Genomic DNA, 12,407 nt, shown 5'->3' with positions numbered 1-12,407 from the left:
TGGGGACATTGCGAATAGTGCGTGTAGCTATTTGATTAACTGTTCAAGAGCCTTATGGGCTTGGGGGGGGGGGGGGGGGGGGGGGGGGGGGGGGTAGAAGCTGTTAAGAAGCCCTTTTGACCTAGACTTGGTGCTCCGGTACTGCTTGCCATGCGGTAGCAGAGAGAACAGTCTATGACAAGGGTGGCTGGAGTCTTTGGTAAAGGGTGGCTGGAGTCTTTGGTCTTTGGCCTTCCTCTGACACCGCCTGGTATAGAGGTCCTGGATGGCAGGAAGCTTGACCCGAATGATGTACTGGGCCGTACGCACGACCCTCTGTAGTGCCTTGAGGTCGGAGGCCGAGCAGGATGCTCTCGATGGTGCAGAACCTTTTTGAGGATCTGAGGACCCATGCCAAATCTTGTCAGTCTCCTGAGGGGAATAGGTGTTGTCTTGGTGTGTTTGGACCATGATAGTTTGTTGGTGATGTGGACACCAAGGAACCTTAAGCTCTCAACCTGCTCCACTACAGCCCCGTTAATTTCTTCTAATTTCTTTGTATTTATTTAACCTTTTATTTAACTAGGCAAGTCAATTAACAAATTCTTATTTACAATGATGGCCTACCAAAAGGCAAAAGGCCTCCTGCGGGGACGGGGATAAAAAAAAGTGTGTGTGTATGTATTGTGACAAACCTCTTCAGGTTAGGAGAGTTTGTCACAAATGAAGTGGGAGACCGTCATCAAAATCACCTCAGAATGAGAGTTATTTTGAACAGGACAGTACCTGTGTTGGGTCCTCCATCCTGGTCCACCCAGGCCGCAGCCGGGGTCAAGGATAGCAGGGTTCAGTACATGAATCGGGTTCTCGGTAGTGTTGGTCCAAACGCCAGCAGCTAAGTCCAAACACTCCAGGTCATACACGGTAAATCCAGCCGACATATATAAAAAATAAAAAAATGTCCTCTCAATGTCAACTGCGTTTATTTTCAGCAAAATTAACATGTGTGAATATTTGTATGAACGTAACAACATTCAACAACTGAGACATAAACTGAACAAGTTCCACAGACATGTGACTAACAGAAATTGAATAATGTGTCCCTGAACAAAGGGGGTGTCATAATCAAAAGTAACAGTCAGTATCTGGTGGGGCCACCAGCTGCATTAAGTACCGCAGTGCATCTCCTCCTCATGGACTGCACCAGATTTGACAGTAATTGCTGTGAGATGTTACCCCACTCTTCCACCAAGGTACCTGCAAGTTCCCGGACATTTCTGGGGGGAAGGGTACCTGGAAGGGTACCACATGAGGGAGGAGGATGTCTTCCCTGTAACGCACAGCGTTGAGATTGCCTGCAATGACAACAAGCTCAGACCGATAATGCTGTGACACACTGCCCCAGACCATGACAGGCCCTCCACCTCCAAATCAATCCCGCTCCACAGTACAGGCCTCAGTGTAACGCTCATTCCTTCGACCATAAACGCAAATCCGACCATCACCCCTGGTGAGACAAAACTGCGACTCATCAGTGAAGAGCATTTTTTGCCAGTCCTGTCTGCTCCAGCGATTGGTGGAATTGATCATTAGAACACCCTTTTGCAATTTATATTAGCACAGCTGAAAACTGTTGTGCTTATTAAAGAAGCAATACAACTGTCCTTCTTTAGACTAGTTGAGTATCTGGAGCATTAGCATTTGTGGGTTCGATTACAGGCTCAAATAATGGCCAGAAACAAAGAACTTTCTTCTGAAACTCATCAGTCTGTACTTGTTCTGAAAAATGAAGGCTATTCCGTGCGCGGAAATTGCCAAGAAACTGAAGATCTTATACAACGCTGTGTACTACTCCCTTCACAGAACAGTGCAAACTGGCTGTAACCAGAATAGAAAGAGGAGTGGGAGGCCCCGGTGCAAAACTGAGCAAGAGGACAAGTACATTAGAGTGTTTAGTTTGAGAAACAAGTCCTCAACTGGCAGCGCCATTAAATAGTACCCACAAAACACCTGTCTCAATGTCAACAGTGAAGAGGTGACTCCGGGATGCTGGCCTTCTAGGCAGATCTCGTAGACACTCTAATGTACTTGTCCCCTTGCTCAGTTGTGCTCCGGGGCCTCCACTCCTCTTTCTATTCTGGTTAGAGCTAGTTTGTGCTGTTACTTGTGTCATGCACAAAGAACATTCCTAACCGTCTTGCCAAAACTACGGTTTGTTAACAATAAATTTGTGGAGTGGTTGAAACCAACCTAAGTGTATGTAAACTTCCAGCTTCAACTGTGTATATGTATATGTGTGTGTGTGTGTCGGAAGTTTACATACACTCAGGTGGGAGTCATTAAAACCTGTTTTTCAACCACTCCACAAATCTCTTGTTGGCAAACTATAGTTTTGGCAAGGTATACTATAGTTTGGCACTGTGTGTGTGTGTGTGTGTGTGTGTATATACACCTCACCTGTCTTATGGGTGGGTATAAGACAATTAAATTAATATGTTGACAGTCTATTAAATGAATTATCTGACTCCATAAAGATTATTTAGCAATATGCAAGAGACTATAGTTGAGTTACAGTAGTAGAAAGGTCTAGAAAGAACTAAGAAAATATTTAATTAAAATGTTTAAATGAATGGATTTGCATAAAAGGCATATGCTAAAGCTACAGTAAAAAGCATTACAAAGCATTAGTCTAGGCATGATTGGAGAGTGAGAGGGAGAAAAATAACACAATTAGACCCAACCAAATCATGAGAAAATAAAAAGATAACTACTTGACACATTGGAAAGAATTAGCATTCTAGTTTGTTCTGCTTTTTTTGTTATCTGGCCTCAAACAGAGAGTAAACAGTGGCAGATTACCTGACCACTGTGACTGACCCAAATTTAAGGAAAGCTTTGACTATGTACAGACTCGGTGAGCATAGCCTTGCTATTGAGAAAGTCCGTCTTAGGCAGACCTGGCTCTCAAGAGAGGAGAGGACCACAAAATGACGTGGAAACTGAGCTGCACTTCCTAACCTCCTGCCAAATGTATGACCATATTAGAGACGCAATTTTGATAAACTCCCATATCTACTGTGTGAAATACCACAGTGTGCCATCACAGCAGAAATATTTGTAACCTGTTGCCACAAGTAAACGGCAACCAGTAAAGAACGAACACCATTGTAAATACAACTCATGTTTATTTATTTTCCCTTTTGTACTTTAACTATTTGCACATTGTTACAACACTGTATATAGACATAATGACATTTGAAATGTATTTATTCTTTTGGAACTTCTGTGAGTGTAATGTTTACTGTTCATTTTTATTGTTTATTTCACTTTTGTTTATAATCTACTTCACTTGTAATGGCAATGTTAACATATGTTTCCCAATACCCTTGAAAGGGAGGGATAGGGCGAGAGGGAGGTCATAGCCGGAAATGCCATGCCCCAAGAGAAGACAAAACCTTTTGCATAGAGGGTTGATAAGTCACTTCGGGTGCTAGGCCACCCTACAAAATCCTCCCTGGAACAGATCTGATTCTGCATCAGATAAAAGTGTTAAAAACCGGACGGCCAGCCCTGTAGTCACTATACACTCTTCAGACCAGCAGTTCATGGTTCTAGCAGCATCACTTCAGTGGTGTCCATTTGCGTGGTACCATTGTCTATCTGATTGGATTGATCAATAGCAACTTCAGACGTAGTTTTATCAAAACAGTCAGATTAATATAAAATACATCAAAGCTCACTGCATCATATAAGAAATAATATTTGAAATGAAAAACTCTCCTCCCTTTGAGAGAAAATGGAATAGCCTTGAAAATGAGAAAATAAACTAAAGAACCAGACTTTTTAAATAATCAAGAACAATTCCTGAAGTTAAATCAGGACTTCAGGGCAACTGGTTTCACAAGCAAATTGAAAATGAAATGTATTAGCATCTCAGTATACAGCATCCAACATTAGCATACCAGTGGTGAAGGTTCTACGGCCATTTTGTTAGACACAAGGCAATGACTTGACTCATAGCACACGCACATCTATACATACAGATAGACTTAGCCATATGCACTTCGCAAATATTATGTGAGTAACTGGTGGCAGTTCCTTTTGTCTAGCAGTCTGTATACATAAAAAAGCACATTCTCAAAAGTAACCTACATCTCCATCACAAATGGATGTAGAAATGATTGAGTTGCAAGGGAAGAAATAATTAACAAATCATCGTCACATAATCAACATCCTACATTTTAGGAGAAGGCTCCTAATCTACCTTATGCTGCAAGTAGACTCGAGACGGTCGGTCCCTCTCTAAATCCCAACATCTCTGCATAGTAGAGAATGCTGAATTCCTGAGAAGACAAATGATTTTGCATATAGTGTTGATGAGTCACTTCGGGGGCTGGGAAACCCTACAATAGCACACCAAAGATTGCAATAAACTGATCAAATAAAGACAGCCCTTCTACAAACCTATTTCACACCATAAGCCTGCGGAATTTGCATGACAACTTTTCTTTCATTTTGATTTCGGCACAAATGGAAATGTGGCACTCACTCGACCATTGATTGATGTTTCAGCATTGTCTCAGTGAAGAGTTTGGCGTGCGACATGCATGTGCAGTTTCAAGCCTGCTAGAGTTAACGGCAGGCAGACTAGCAATATTCACTGTTTTAATATAGATAAAGCCTAAGCTGGAATGTGAAGCTAACTACAAGCTGGCTAGCATTAGAAAACCCAGAGTAGAACTAGCTTGCATCGTAGTATACCCCTCGGGACAGTCTGATTTCAATTGTCATACTTTGGACCCCCTCCTCTCTCATTTTTGGCTTGCTCCCCTGTCCTCTCCTTTCTGATCCTAACCCAACATTCCCATTATCTGCCTCGGAGCAGATGGCTAGGCTAGAAGTAAGAGTATTTGGGTATTAGGGTTAAGTGATCAAGCTCCTACTTCCCCACCTGGCTTCCCAGCCTCCTGGGCCCATGCTCTCTCTCTCCCCCTCAGACATCTTGGTTGATTGTGCTCAAACACAATCATCATTAAATAAAACACCCAATGACATCTGCACTCAACATAAACATAGATGGTCTTTAATGGGATATTCTTTGTAAAAAAATAAATAAATGGATCTACTGTTCTCGCAGTAACAGCTTAACTCTTCCATTGACGCAGTACACGCTGAGTGTACAGAACATTAATGACACCTGCTCTTTCCATGACATAGACTGACGAGGTGAATCCAGGTGAAAGCTATGATCCCTTATTGATGTCACTTGTTAAATCCACTTCAATCGGTGAAGGGGAGGAGACCGGTTAATGTCCACCACCCAAAGGACATCCAGCTAACTTGACACAACTGTGGGAAGCATCGGTGTCCATTTAGAGTCTATGCCCCAACGAATTGAGTCTGTTCTGAGGGCAAAAGGGGGGGTGCAACTCAATATTAGGAAAGCGTTCTTAGTGTTTTGTAAGCTCAGTGTATAGGGAAGAATCTCACGCAATCTAATCTGGGAGAAGGGATTCCAGTCCACAGACTAACTCCTTTCCCAGTAAGCGTTGACCAATGATGGTACTGTGGTTCACAGCAGATTCATGATAATGCATGTGCTCCAGTGGGCTGTGTGATGATCCAATCCCTCTTACAATGTCATAACGTCAAACTCCTCCCTCCTCTCGTCTGGCAGTTTGGCACACTTACATGCCAATTAACACACACTGCAGGCACACATTTTGTGGTTGGATTTCAAGTCTGCATTGGAATGATAAGGAGCATGTCCATGGCATTGAATTAGGGGGTTTGCCTGTTTTGTAGGTTCTGATCCATCCCATGTGTGACACATGGGCTGTAGCCAAGCCTGTAAGCATGATGGTGACTGTTCTTATTTTCCATAATGCAGTTGGGACATATGATTGATGATACATGTGATATGAGCTGAAGTATGCCCATTTGCCGCTGCAGAGCCCTAACAAAGGAGGTCGACGATGATGAAATATCGTCGGTGGTAGATGTAAAGCAGGACTGGCTGCAGGACAGACATTTGTATTTATTGAACATAATCCATTTATTGGAGGCTGTCACAACAACTTGACAGAAAGTGTATTCGGAAAATGTTAGATAAACGATTCAGAATGTATTTGGACAGTGAAGCTAAACATTTGAATTGGTTTCTATGCTCCAGCATTTTGGGTTTGAGATCAAATGTTTCATTTGAGGCGACACTACAGAATGTCATCTTTTATTTGATAAACAAATAAATACATGTCTGTTTTACAGTTTAGAAGTCATGACCTCTTCAAATGTCAAATACTTAAGTATTTGGACAAATTCACTTATGGTGTATTAAAGTAGTAAAATGTTTAGTATTTGGTCCCATATTCCTAGCACACATTGACTACATAAAGCTTGGGACTTTACAAACATTTTGGATGCATTCACAGCTTGTTTTGGTTGTGTTTCAGATTATGTTTTGCCCAATAGGAAGTGAATGATGAATAATGTAGTGTGGCCTTTCGGAGTCACTTTTATTGTTAGTAAGAATAGAATGTTTTTGAACACGTCTAAATTCATGTGGAAGATACCATTATTATGCATAATCATGAATTAATTGTGAATGATAAAAAGTGAGAAATAGGGAAATATATCATAACAAACCCCCCCACTCTTCCCTTGTTACTGGTATTGGTGAGAGGTTAGCATGTTTTGTTGTAACCTCTGTAACTTTATTCATGATGCATTGTTTTTCTTAAGATGCTGATAATGCCATGATTATCTACTCACTTAGAAAGAAAATTACTCCAGTCATCATTCACCAAAAAACAATAATTGCAAAGTTAAATAAACCATACCCCTCAATTCACAAGGACCTCTATTAACAAGGTGTATGGTTTGTTTATGTTTGCAATCATTGTTGTTTGTCTTTTTTTATTTAACCAGGCAAGAGCAAATTCTTATTTACAATGAAGGCCTACCCCGGTGACGCTGGGCCAATTGTGCGCAGCCTTATGGGACTCCCAATCATGGCCAGATGTGATACAACCTGGAATCGAACCGGGGACTGTAGTGATGCCTCGTGCACTGAGATGCAGTGCCTTCAGAAATTATTCACACCTGTTGACTTTTTCCACATTTTGTTGTGTTACAGCCTGGCCAACACACAATAACCCATAATGTTACAGTGAAATTATTTTTTTCGAATGTTCTACAAATTAATAAAAAATGAAAAGCTGAAATGTCTTGAGTCAATAAGTATTCAACCACTTTGTTATGGCAAGCCTAAATAAGTTCAGGAGTAAAACTTTGCCTAACAAGTCACATACGTTGAATGGACTCACTCTGTGTGCAATAATAGTGAATACAAAGGTTTATGTTTGGGGCAAATCCAATAGAACACATTACTGAGTACCACTCTTCATATGTTCAACCATACTGGTGGCTGCATCATGTTATGGGTATGCTTACTCTGGGTTAAGTTGATGGTAAGCTAAACCTCCTACAAATTTCTGTACTTAAAAAATATTACCACCTTTTAAAAACCATGTCTATCTTTATTTCCCAAACACAATTCAACACAATCACAGTAGCTTTTTTGTATTTTAATCATATTAACCATTTCTTAGCACAGGCTTAACATATAACAAACACTTTGTACGTTTTTATTAACACTGTTAACATAGACCAGGCCTTGTTCTTAACTCACATCACAGCAATAATGCCTTGCATTACACCTGGGAAGAAAACACTTACATTTGCCATTGGCTCAACTTACCCCACCCAAGGTGAACATTTTGACTATATTTAGCCCATAAAGCTACAATGATGCACTTTCATGTTAGGTTTAGGACCTTATATTGAAGCTTATAGAGACCCCAATTGTTCAATGTATAGAACAATCTTAAAAGTATCTACTTTGGTTTAGATACAAGCATCATGGAACCTCTAATGCAATACATTTATATAACTTGGTGAAAATTTGTTTTTGGACCTAACTTGCTTATCACACTTTCCATGTGATTTCTTCCTTCCAGACTCCGAGAAATTCAGATTTTTTGGTCAAATTATAAACATTTTGTATGGTTTCCTAGAAACAAGGATGGCTCAATTTACCCCTTTGGCTCAATTTACCCCAATGTATCTTACTGCCACCTCATGTAAAACATTTAATCTCAAATCCAAAATGCTGGTGTTTAGAGCCACATTTAAAAGTTTTGCTTCACTGTCCAAATACATACGGAGGGGAGAGTCCATTTTTAGACAATCTAAAAGTGGTCATATGTTAATAATTTTGTGGCTGGTTTCACTAACATTGATAGTAAGCAAGGTTATTATAGAAAACAAAAACTGAAACTAAAATAAAAACTACAATTTTAAAATCAATTTTGTAAACTGAAATAAAAATAAAAACAAAAAACATTTGGAAAACTAAAACTATACTGAAACTATTACCTTTTGCTGCAAAACGAACTCATATAAAATAAAAACCCACATAGATTATGATTAGTTATGATGAGTTTTTTTCCCTACATTTCTGGGGATTTAAGCTTTTTTTCTAATGCTGCCAGTAGATGGCGATGTTTCAAAGAGGCCTAGTTTGTGAATCACTATCACTAGCTATCACTAGCTAACAGGGAAGAAATCTGAGGGCGAGCACAGAACTTGGCTGGGCCTTGTGACGTTGCTGGAGCCATTCAAAATTCACACTGACCACCTTCAAACTGACAGTCGCTGTCTGATGTGGTGCCGTGCCTTCTCAAACTTGAGGCACACTTGAGAAAACAGTTGACACAGGTCCTCCTGAAGTCACTGTGTGAGCACTTCTCACATGCAGCTTGGCTGATGGACCCAAGTGTGTCTCTGGTACCTCGCTCAACAGAGATGGAGCCACTGATGGGGGAAGCAGAGTCTTTTGTACTTCAGTAAATCAGAGAGTACAGCCGTGGAGCAGCAGGACCGCAGAAAGATGCCAGGAGGATGAATGCAGCAAGCATCTCGACCACAGTGCTTCAGAAATATAGCTTCCTCACATTGAAGATTGTGTCTGAGGTCACTGTCCAGCCAGAGGGTCAACCTGGCAGAGAGCATTAAGTGCTCCGTGTGAGGTGAGGAAATACCTGGAATAGGTAAAGGGTGGCATGTTTACAGAGTCACCTCCAGTTCTGGCAGGCAAGGATGGCTGTTGATCAAATCAAATCAAACTTTGTCACATGCGCCAAATACAACAAGTGTAGATCTGACCGTGAAACGCTTACTTTACAAGCCTTTAACCATTTGATTTGATCCAAAGCTGCGCTGTGTGGCACTAGATCTGGTTTCTGCCCCTGCATCCCAAGTGTTCTTAGAGAGAAAACAGAGAAACCGAAAGACCCCCTTTCTGTAACGCCATCTTCTACAAGATAAACCAGAACACACACACACAATCTGGCTGGCTGGGAACTGCTATATGGTTGTTGTTGCGGCTGTTTTTATTAAACCTATTTGAAGGGGTTAATCAGTGATACATAAGCATAACATGCCAGATATGCCATGACTTCATTTGTAGGTTTTTCCTCTTTCTGTCAGATTAAGGTAAAGGTACTTGATTCTTCTTACATTTACTACTGAAGTTAAAAAACATTGGATTGGTGTAAACACGGGCAAGAGTTTCCTTCCACCCTATTTCTTGCACCAGTCTAGGTGCTTATTCTTTTAAATCCAAGTCACAATAGGATTGATTTATGATTTAAATCTAACCAAACCTATGTCCTGGCCCATCACCATATGTATTACTTCTTCCCCAGTGGCAGGAAGTGACATCCCAAACTAGCAAACTGTCACGATTGTTTGAAGCATACTAGGACCAACTTGCAGCGTGAGCTGGGTTTCACATCTTTATTTAGTGAAACACACAAAACAATAAAGCAAGAACGAAGACGCACTGGAGGCTCCTGCCCTGGAGCTGGAGGTTCCGGACCGTGGACCGTCGCAGGATGTTCCGGCCTGTGCACCGTCGCAGGAAGCTCTGGACCGGGTACCGTCGCCTGAAGCTCTGGACTGGGGAGGCGCACTGGAGGCCTGATGCGTGGGGCCGGCACAAGTGGTACCGGACTGGTGACACATACTTCAGGGCGAGTGCGGGGAGCAGGCACAGGACGTTCCGGACTGGGGAGGTGCACTGGAGGCCTAGTGCGTGGAGCCGGCACAGGTGGCGCCAGACTGGTGACACGCACTTCAGGGCGAGTGCGGGGAGCAGGCACAGGACGTTCCGGACTGGGGAGGTGCACTGGAGGCCTGGTGCGTGGAGCTGGCACAGGACATACTGGGCAAGTGCAGGGAGCTGGCACAGGACGTACTGGGCTGTGAAGGCGCACTGAAGACCTGGTGTGTATAGCCGGCATCAATTGTACCGGAACTTTAACACACTTCGCACAGTGAGTACGAGGAGTTGGCACAGGACGTACTGGGCTGTGAAGGCGTACTAAAGACTTGGGGCGTAGAGCTGACACAGATGGTGCCGGGCTCCATCATAGAAAATAAAGGCTCTCTATGGTCAGGACATGACACAAACTATATGCCTACAACACAGAAATGGCTCCTAGCCTCCCACGCATAGGCTACTTTCTGTGCCTAACACTAAACCTGAAACTAAATAATAAAAAAATGAAATAGAAACATTTTTATCAAACTGAAACTAAATAAAAACTAGTAAATCGAACTGGGATTGAAACAAAATTACCTTTAAAAGTCAAGTGCAGGACGATGTTGGTGTGGTTTGTTTGAATCCCGGCCTGAGTTTACTTGGGTAATAAATAACATTTAGTCCATGTCTTTCTGGAGACGTGCAGTTAGCGCCTACGGGGTCTTTATCGATGCTGTGGGGTGCATCAGGGTATCTATCCCTGCCCTGTCTGCCCAGCAAGTACCCATGGAGGCATAGCGACTGAGAGGTCAGGTAGTCATAGATATAGTGGTCCCCAATGTGAGCTACGCTGGCGGCTGGCACACCACTTTTCTCTAGTGTCTGGCGGAAGATGGCTGGGTCAGGTTTGGCTATACCGGGCCTCCTCTGAGGTGAACAGGAAGCTGAAGTGAAACAGCAGGCCACAGCCTCTTAGAATCCCCTCCAGACGATTGTCGAATTTGGACATCAAACCCTGCTTCAGACCCAGGGAGGAGATGCTCTCCAGGGTCTTCCCTGAGTCTGGACAAAACCATGCCAATCAGGTGTTCAATAGTAAGATATTGAGAATGGTTTAGAATAGAACATGTCTAATGCATGCAGGTATACGTGATCATTTTGCGCAAATTATGTCACAGAATATTTTTGGAGATGTCACATGAATTATGCAACATATTGTAACGCTGATAAACTATTTCTGAATGAAAGTACAGTTATTATAATCCTTTCACCTCCCAGTTATCAGGAGCTGCAGAAGCTGTGATACAGGTTGGGTGCCAGTGTGTCCAGTAGGGGTACTCAACACTGGGAAACAGTGTCCTGGACCACCCCCATCGATAAACGATGCCAAATTAAGCACAAAAATGCTCTGCTCATCAAATGTCCACCCTCTACCTACATGTACATATTACCTCAATTACCTCGACTAAGCTGTGCCTCCGCACATTGACTCTGTAACTGTACACCCTGTATATAGCCTGGCTACTGATCTTTTATTGTTGCTCTTTAATTATGTTATTTTTCTGTTTTCTTTATTTTTTCTTTATTTTTTACTTCAGTTTATTTTAGTAAATACTTGAACAATTATTTTTCTTCAAACTGCATTGTTGGTTAAGGCCTTGTACTGCCTCGTACTGCCAAATTCTCTAAAACGACGTTGGAGGTAGTTTATGGTAGAGAAATTAACATTAAATTCTCTTGCAATAGCTCTGGTGGACATTCCTGCAGTCAGCGTGCCAATTACACACTCCCTCAAAACTTGAGACATCTGTGTTGTGTGACAAAACTGCACATTTTAAAGTGGCCTTATATTGTCTCCAGCACAAGGTGCACCTGTGTAATGATCATACTGTTTGAACAACTTCTTGATATGCCACACCTGCCAGGGGATTGTCTTGGCAAAGGAGAAATGCTCACCAACAGGGATATTAACACATATGTGCACACGGGGAGATCCTTGATAGCACGGGCCTTACTGACGGCGGTCATGTGCTGCAACTAAAATATGAGCACGGAATCTCTTGCTAAGGAAGGGTTCCATTTGAGAATGCATTACTATAATGAATGTATTGTTTCTGTGTGTTAATCCTTTACATAAATGTTTTATAATCCGAAGTGTGGTTGCAAAATTACACAGATTGCTAAAAAATGATTTCTGAAATGTGGCTAATCAAATTTGTCTTGTGCTGCCATCTAGTGTTAACTTGGAAGCAGTGTAGATCATTCTGGTATTTCTTGGTCGCTAAAGTGTATTTTGATATCATATATCATCACAGTTGGAATA

At 42.0% G+C, this 12,407-nt stretch overlaps 1 pseudogene; it reads right to left on the bottom strand.

Annotated features, from left to right (window-relative positions):
• Positions 1 to 10,761: 10,761 nt before the first annotated feature.
• Positions 10,762 to 11,458, bottom strand: LOC139369765 (haloacid dehalogenase-like hydrolase domain-containing protein 3; annotated as a pseudogene).
• Between the last annotated feature and the right edge of the window lie 949 nt (positions 11,459 to 12,407).

The sequence above is a fragment of the Oncorhynchus clarkii genome, chromosome 17, assembly GCF_045791955.1.
Source record: "Oncorhynchus clarkii lewisi isolate Uvic-CL-2024 chromosome 17, UVic_Ocla_1.0, whole genome shotgun sequence".
Taxonomy (NCBI): Eukaryota; Metazoa; Chordata; class Actinopteri; order Salmoniformes; family Salmonidae; genus Oncorhynchus; species Oncorhynchus clarkii.
Note: the sequence above shows the minus strand (reverse complement) of the source record. Positions and strands in the feature narration are given on the sequence as shown.